This window comes from Manis javanica, chromosome 12 (genome assembly GCF_040802235.1).
Source record: "Manis javanica isolate MJ-LG chromosome 12, MJ_LKY, whole genome shotgun sequence".
NCBI classification, from domain to species: Eukaryota; Metazoa; Chordata; class Mammalia; order Pholidota; family Manidae; genus Manis; species Manis javanica.
This window is the reverse complement of record NC_133167.1, coordinates 104,779,543-104,788,662: the sequence shown is the minus strand read 5'-3', so window position 1 is coordinate 104,788,662 and position 9,120 is coordinate 104,779,543.

The following is a 9,120-nucleotide window of genomic DNA, read 5'->3' as shown; positions in this document are numbered from 1 at the left end:
TCCTCCCAGCTTGTCGCTTAGAGAAGGTTTTACAAGGAGCCCGTGTTTGAACTGAAGCAATAATAGAATTTCACTGGAAAGGAAAAAGCATCCATTTCACAATACAAAAATAAGCAAAAGCTAAGAGGTATGCATGTGAACACAGACTGAGTCACCTGATGCAGCTTTTTTTAATGAGATTTTGAAAAATTATTATGATCATCCTATTTTGGAAATAAGGAAATGACGAGAAGATAACCTTGGGCTGGGGAGCCTCCTGTCACAAGTTATAATTTGGTTAGTTAAAATCACATGCTTCCTATGAAAAAAAAATGACAAGTACATAACCAGGGGATAGTCCTGTATTATTAAGCTATAAACTATATTATGTAGTCTGCCAGGTTTGCCAGAGATGAAGGGGCTTAGCAGGACAGAGAAGTTTCCCAGTTCCAATGTTGAGAAAACTGGAAGATGTAAGTCAGCCTAATATTATACAAGTACTTAAGAAGTCACAGCCATTGAAAGGACGGGGTCCAGGAGTATGTCTGAAAGCTGAGTGTACGTCGGTTTAAGGGCTGGGGTAATCAGGACCGCTCTCGACCCGGAGACTGGGGATTACTGTTTAATTTTCTCGCATGCCAGGGTTAAGGCAATGCATCATGCCTCTGACAGGGATGAAATCTCAGGTGCCCGAAAACCCCCAAACATTTATATTCGGAGTAATATATACTAGTCCATATTCCACATATGAATAATATGAAGTTGACCTCCAGATATTTATATTTTGGAGTGATGTGTTTATATATAGAAGGAGAATGAAGGTAAATCGTATCTATAGCTGTGGATATAAAAGATAATTAAGTCTTAGATTTAATAGTGAGACACACTCAAGAAGCAAAGAAGAGTGAGATATCTTAAAACTTCTCCACTTCAAAGAGTGGGATGCAAGAACTGGACCCATCATAACAGCACTGATGGCCTTTAACTTCACTGGATTGAGTGTGTTTAGGAGGCCGACCTTGCAGAGAATGAAATATGCTCTGGAGGTGTTGATAGTTCATGTGCCCATGACTGAACTTGTGAAAAGGAAGAGACATGTTAGGAGCAGCAGGGGTTTATCGCACTCAATAGTGAAAACAGAGCTAGGAGAGAGCAGTGATCACCACTTTGCACCCAGCAAACAATGCTTTCCTTCTAGGAGGCTTCTGAAGTTGTAGAAAAGCTATGGGATTCGGAGTGACAAGAAATGTATGGAAAGGGACTACTGAATACCATTGAGACTGATGTATTCATGAGAAGAATAGAGTTTGTGGCATATTTATCATACAATGGCAGTGTTCCTTTCAGACCTTGATATTTAAGAATCATAAAATTTAAAGCACCTAGTAATGATGAACATACATTATAATCATCCTTGATATTACTTATCCTTTACTACTGAGATTTGTCCCAGCAAAGCTGAGCCCTACAGACTTTAAATTGAAGGAAGAACTATGGGATATATATATATATATATCCTCTATATAATATTATATAGATATTGTCTATTGGAGCCTATGCTCTAGGTAGGAACTATATTTCCACTGAGAATTTCTAAGCACTGCCCTTTCTCAGTAGAGTTGATGTCTGATTTTCATTACAAATATGATTGTGTAAACCCACAATCACAAAAATAATTTAAAAGGATTCATAGGTTGCTTCACAAAAACAAAAAACAATCCTCTCCAGAGGAACAAATCTGCAACCCAGACCTCCCGTATCTTCTGTAAATAAAGCCTCGTGGGACTGGAGCTTATTAATGCAGGTCCCAAGCATAGGAGGCCACAAGGTAATATCCCTGAGAGACATGGGGGTTAATAAAGAACAGAAGGAGACCCCCAATTAATTATGCTTTGGAATAATATGTTAAAGAACCCAAGTATTTAAAAGTGTTTAAAGAACTAAAAGTTCAGGCACTATCACAAATATTAGGAAGATAAAGTAAAATAGAGTATTTTTTAAAATTAAAAAATATGAATACTAAAATTGAAATGTAAAAGATTCAATAAACTGATTAGAACCTGCTAAATAGCAACTTACTGAAATGGACATTTCACAGAATTAGCTCAATTCAGCCAAGTGAGATCAACAAAAAGTTAATACAAAAGAAAGGCTAGAGAAAGAAAAGTAGAAGGAGAATATGGAACATACACATGGTTTCTCTTCTGTATGAGCCAGTGAGAACCAGTAGAGAAGAAGCTACACCTAGTAAATGTAATTTTCCAGAAATAATTTTAAAAATCTCCAAATATAGAAAATAGAAAAATGCCCACATAAAAAGAAATTCACAGGTAGACATATTGCATGAAATCTACAAAACAAAAGTCAAAAAGAATATTATAAAGGCAGCCAGAGTGAGAAGACCAATTCCCTATGGAGGGGTGACAACTGGAATGAAAGCAGCCATTGAACAGTAACGATACGAACAAGAGGATGGTGGCATGACTTCTTAAAAGGCTGAGATGCTAGCTATTAACCTAGAATATTAAAAATTGCTAATATATCCTTCAATTAAGAAAATTAGATATTACCACCATCAGTAGGAAAAGAACTTTGAAATTATGTACTCTAAGAATATTATAAAACCTGAATACATCTATATCCATTAAACAAGTAGAATTGGGAGGCATGTACAAGTTTAAAAGTAAGTCCTGGCAAATATTCAAGAGGGAGAATTTGTAACGTGATACCAAATCTGCCAGATTAGAGAAAGGTGAAATATTCTATAACCCCTTTTATGGTATTTATAACCTTAAAAAATCAAACCTAAACTCTGAAAAAAAAATTAGGAGAGACTACACTAATACTGACAGGATTAAAGGAACCAAATAGGACCTAAACACAATCCATGTGATTTTCCCACTCAAGCACAGTGTCCTGGAGGTCTGGTAGGTTTCCCAGGGCATCCATGCTTCATGTGGTTATTCAAAATTCAGGGCTACTTCTGAGATAGGGCCCCCAGCCTCAGCTTGAAGGGAGGAAGGACAGGATATACAGAACTCAGACCCATTCTGAGAAGTGACATGTATCAATTTTGTCCACAGCTCATTGGCCAAAATTTGATGAATAGTCCCACCCAACCATTTCCCTGAAAAATACAGAGAAAGTACTAAGGTAGTCAGGAGGTATTACTTCCTCTCCTACACAAGAAAAGGCCAAACTTGGTTTTGAATTTAGATTAAATTATTTTGAGTTTCTTCCTCCAGGAATTATTATGACCTTCATTAATACTCTAGGTTAGGCATAGAGGTCATATAGGGCCAGTGAGATGAGAAACACAAGTTTAAGAGAAAGACACAATTTTACTGGGTATTTTTTTTTTTTAATAAAATTTGACATGTAGCATTGTAGAATTCCAAGTATACAATGTGTTACTTTGGTCCATTTATATATTGTGATATATTGGGGGATGTATTGATATTTATCACATCACATTTATAGTACAATCTTGTTGTCTGTATTCATCATACTATGCATTAGGCCTCTACGGCTTATTTACTACTCCTTACAAGTTTGTGTCTGTAAACATCATCGCTCTATCCCCCAGCTCCCATTCCCTGCTAAATACCAGTTTACTCTCAGGTTTTTACAAGTTTTACTCTTTTTAGATTCCACATATAAGCGAGGTCATACAGTATTTCTCCTTCTCTGACTTCCATTAGTGTTGTTGCAGATGGGAGGATATTTTCCTTTCTCATGACTGAATAATCTGAATAATACTCCATTGCACTTACATACCACCTCTTTTTTATCCATTTATCCCTTAGGGGCATTTTGGTTGTTTCCATATCTTGTCTACTGTGAGTAATGCTGTAATAAATAGAGGAGTACATATATCTCCTGTTCTCATTTCCCTTGGGTATACACCTAGGAAAGGAATTGGTGGATTTTATGGTAGATCAAATTTTAATTTTTTGAGGAACCTCCACATTTTCCATAGTGGTCAAGTCAATTTACATCTTCTCCTGGGTATTTTCTAATTGTCAGATATATATGCTCAATGTTTTACATATGTTATCCCATCCGTGGAGCAGCCCTATGAAGCAAGTAAAATATAATTATTTACTGTTTCAGACAAGGAAATTTGATCTCAGAGATTATAACTTACTTGCCCCAAGTCATACAAAGCAGAGAGAGAGAGTTTTTCTCAAGAGACGACATTTATAACAGTGAGTTGAAAATTCTGGTTCCCATACTTTCTAATGTTGTAATCTTGGGCAAGGGATTTAACCCTCCTGAGCTGTCAGTTTCCTTTCTGTAAAGGAAAATAAGCATTCCAACTAAAAGGGTTGTCATGAGAATTCAGTTTAGATAGTTTTGAGGACTAAATGCATATAAAATCTGTGACTGAGTCTAGCATATAGTAGACAATTATCAAATGTCATTTATTAACATATTACTAATATATGAACTTTTTATTATGAAATTTATCCCATACTATAAATATGGAATATTAAATGTATATGTAGAAAAACCTGTGTCCTCCTAGATCTATACATATGTGTATGTATGTGTGTGCATATGTAAATATTGATATATATTTTTTGCCAGAGGTTTTAGACAACTAAACAATAATTTCTAAGGTTTCCTCAATAGAAACTAATCTAAGCTGCCCCCCACTCAGCAAGTATTGGGCTCTTTGTGACGATATTAACATAGCACAAATAATATTTACAATCCTTTTTTCAAAGATTCCTTTTTTAAATAATTCCTCTTGTATGTATTAAAGTACAGTTGTTGTCTTTTATAAGATGGCCTGAGAGAAAAAGGACACTTTCAAAGATACAGCCTGTGCAATTGCCATTATCCTGGCCTTAGACCTAGAATCATTTTATTTTTGAATTAAATGCATTTTACACTTAACTGCAGTAATGATGATGCGAACAATTTGTTTGGTATTCAAAGAATCCAGAGTGTTTGTTGAGAGATTATACAATGAAGAAACTAAGAACTCTAAAAAAAAAAAAAAAAGTAACATCACTGAATCTTAAACTTCATTTTTTCGGATACTGTGCTTGATTTTCTTGATTGAAGAATGACCTATGGTATAGATAACAGGGACAAAATAAAACTTATTTTTTAAGTCTAATTTATATTAACTACCTCTATACAGCAAAAGCTTTTATAATATTAAAAACATGTACGGAACAGACACAGTTAATTTTGTTGTCCAATTAAATGACACATCAGCATTTTGTAGACATTTTAAATATTTGAATGCATTTTATTTCATGTTCTTAATAGCTCTGATCACTTTTACCAAGTAATCTAGCTTAACTGCTTCACAAGACCTTGTGCTCTGGGCGAATACCTTTGATCAACTTTTAAACGAAAAGCAGCACTCGGAGAATAATATTTAAGTAATGGAAACATGCAGAATTAGGAGCTTTAAAGAAATAAATCGACATCAGTATGATCGTGCCCCATCGTGTTCATGTTTTGCTTGCTGTTCATTATCCAAACTCTGCTGCCATGATAATTATCTATGCTGTGAATTATTGTCTTACTGTAAAGTGCAGCTTTGAAAAGGGCAAGACCAATCTTTTATATTTATCCTCAACCAATCATCCTGCCTAGAACCCACAAAAGTGGATTGTATTTCTGTTAAGTATTTATTGAAAACATTTCATATTATCACTGTACTGCTTAGAAAAGAGCCAAAGTAAATAAAACAATTGGCCCTCCTTTTCCCAAGCACCCTTTGAAATGCGTATGCGACAGCCTGAAACTGGTATTCCAGGCCACTGCAGTGGAAACAAATGCATTTCTGTTCTTCACCCGTATAGTTGCCTCTCCCTCCAATTTTCTCATATCGGTTTCTCTTTTACTCCATCTATGAGTTCTTCTTGTAAATATGTCTGGTCTCCGACCACTTCCCTTCATCTCTATTGCAGCCGCTCAGGCACAAGTAGCTGTTGTCTCTACTCCAGATTCTTGCAGGAAGCCTGTTACTCAGCCCCCTAATGATGTTTCTGCCACCTTTCCATCCATTCTCAGCCTGGCAGGCACAGTGACGCAAAGCACTCCCGCTCAAAACCCTGCAATGGCTTCCTAGCTCCCTCAAAGCGCATTGATGTCAGCCCAAAGCTTGCAGGTGACAGGAGCTGCCCCCTACCAGTATCTCTGTGACCTTTCCTGCAGCTCTTCCCCGGCTTCCTCTGCTCCAGCTACACTGGTCCCCTCTCTGTCTCTCAGAAAAGCACATGCTTTAACTCAAATGGGTTCCTTCAGGGTACCAGTGTGGCCCCCTAGCCTCCTTCACCTCCTTACACGTGATTCTTTGGAAGCCCTCCTTCGGCTCTTCTGCTCTTTTTCACAAGCGCACACACACACACACACACACACACACACACACACACACACATGCACATGCACATGCACACGTTCTCTCACTCCTTCTAAATCCTTCATGCTTCATTTTCCCTCGTAGCACTTATGGTCCTCTGGCCTGTCATAATTGTACTTAATTATTCTTCATTACGGTCTCTTTTTCCTATCCCCACCACTAAAATGTAAGCCACTCAAAGGCAGGAATTCTTTTCTGTTTTATTCACTAATGATTTTCCAGGACTACTGCTTGACACAAACTGATCACTCATTGTATGCTGAATGAATGAATGAACACATGGCTGAAAAATTGAGAACCTCTCCCCAAGACACGCTAATCAGAACGATGTGTGCCACTTTCCTCTTTGAGGTATACAGCCTTACCTACAGCTGCACTTCCCTTCCCTTCCTTGTGTCCTGTTAAAATTTCTCTCCATCAATAGCAAATCCCTGTACCCTTGCTATGCCCACAATAAGTATGCCTAATACTTACCTAAATGTTTTTCCATTTATTAAACAACTTTCAATTTTCTACTCGCTTTCATCCTGCATGGGTCACATTAGTTCACTTCAGTGAAACTTACGCCAATTATGTAAACTCCCTGCCTCTCTGTTTTTCATTACATTTATATATATTTAGCAAAACAAAGATAGATAAACCAGTTCTAAAATAAACTCACTCTAGATTTGAATCTGAACATTATGGGATAATGCAAACCTCACGCTTGCTGGCAGTCCTGCTGTGTGACATAGGTCAATTGTGATAAGTTCTGTCCTTGATGTTTCTATATACATGCATAAAACCCTTAAACATGAAAATGGCAATACAAGACACTAAGGGAAGACAAGATGTTTTTACTGAAGGCCAGTAAAGGATTCAGGGTTCACTAACAGCAGCAACTGGTAGAGTTCAACTCCATCTCAAAGGTACCTAGGACAATAAATTCTAAGGCTTCTTTCATACTTCTGTGAGACTTTAATTAGCTGTGAAATTAAATCTCACAACTTATATCCCCTATTAAAACAAAACTGGTAAAAATCTCAAGCAAATGTACTTGTGATGTGGCTTATGATGCAACTTAATCAAAAAATTAAAACTAAATTTTAACTAGTGTATTACTATCAAATCATAAAGATCCAGGAATGCATGTTCATTAAGTTCCTAGGAACCAGCTTATATTTTAAATATTTCTATAGCTAAAGTTGCCTTTTTTCCTTCCTCTATAAACTCTTTAATAACTCACCAATGTTCCTCAGTGCTGGGTCTTAGAGACTTAACCCTCAAACAGAGACAGTCTCCTAAAAATTAAAGGCCAAGAGCACATTGCACACCAATTTTGTGTCACATCGCTCAGCTGCCTGTGGGTTTATTTCTCAAACCCATTGTTCATTTTGCTTTTGTTGTCACTTCTCATGTGGATAAGGGGAAACATGGAATCAATAAAGTTAGTAAAATGTGATGAAATTCATCACTGTATATAGCAAATGAAAAAGAAAATAACATTAAACACAAATTTAGAGTTGAATGAAATCTTACTAATTATATACTAAAATCTGATGAATACAATTGGATCAATACCAAATATTAATTGACATAACAACATATTCAGTAAAAATCTGTTGGTCTGCTTCAAAGTTAGTCCAACTGATATTTTCCAAACCACATTAAAATAACTCAGGCTTTCAGAGCTCTGCTTACCCAATAAACAATTTCATCAAACTTATAAAGTAAATTGGCTGTGAGAGGAAGGCTTCCACTGTCTCTGGATTTTTTAAATCATACTTTCAAAACTTCCTGAGATAGAATACATTTTTGTTAATAATTCTGTATCAAAAAAATATAATAATAAAAATAGAATAAAATTCATCCACTAAGGAAGAAAAACATGTCTGATGCTCTTTTAGGAAAATTAAAGAAAATGACCCTTCCTCAATCAACTGAAAGAACTTCCATTATATTTTACATAAACAAAATGTAAAAAGATCCATGTTTACATTAAACATATACCTGTATGCATATAGCAGGAAACTAAATGTATAATTTTACTCTTTTTATTGGTAGCACTGTCTGATTTGCATATCATATACTTGCTGTATGTAACTATATGTATATAAACAGGCAAAATCGAGCTAGAGACAAGCATCTGCTTCACTATAATGCTGTTGAGTCCCAGGCTCTGGCACTAGTGGTGGCAGGCCTGGGGCCTCCTCAGTCTCGTCCTTAAGAAGTCTCTCTTGCTCCCTCTCCCAGAGCTGACGTCTGTCCCTGCAGCGTCCCTGTGCACTGAGCTAGAATGTAATATGTCACAGAAGGGCTGCTCACCTACTCTGCCTCCTGTTTCCATGAGTTTATCTTAGTAAAAATGCCAGCCAGACCAACATGCGTGTTAAGTAACTTGCACTTTTAGTTATTAAGTGGCAACATCATGAGGAACCATGTCTAGGCTCAGCGAAGAAGTCTATGCGTTACTCAGAGACCCTGGGCTTGGATATGCACGCTGTGCCTGGGCAGGCCTCCAGTCATGACCCTGAGGAACAGAGGAACAATGTTCTCTGTGTGCGAACAGGCATGGATGCAGATTTTTGAGAGCCAGAGGGATGGACTATGGTTAATCTTCACCTTTAATATTAAGCAGAGCAGTTCCTGGGAAGTAGCTGTCCATCTATGGGCTGCACATCTCTACCCTTTGTAGTTAGGTAGGGTCATGTGACTAATTTTTTCTAATGGTTATAAGCAAAATTAACGCATGCTTCCCCCAGCCATCAGGTCTAAAA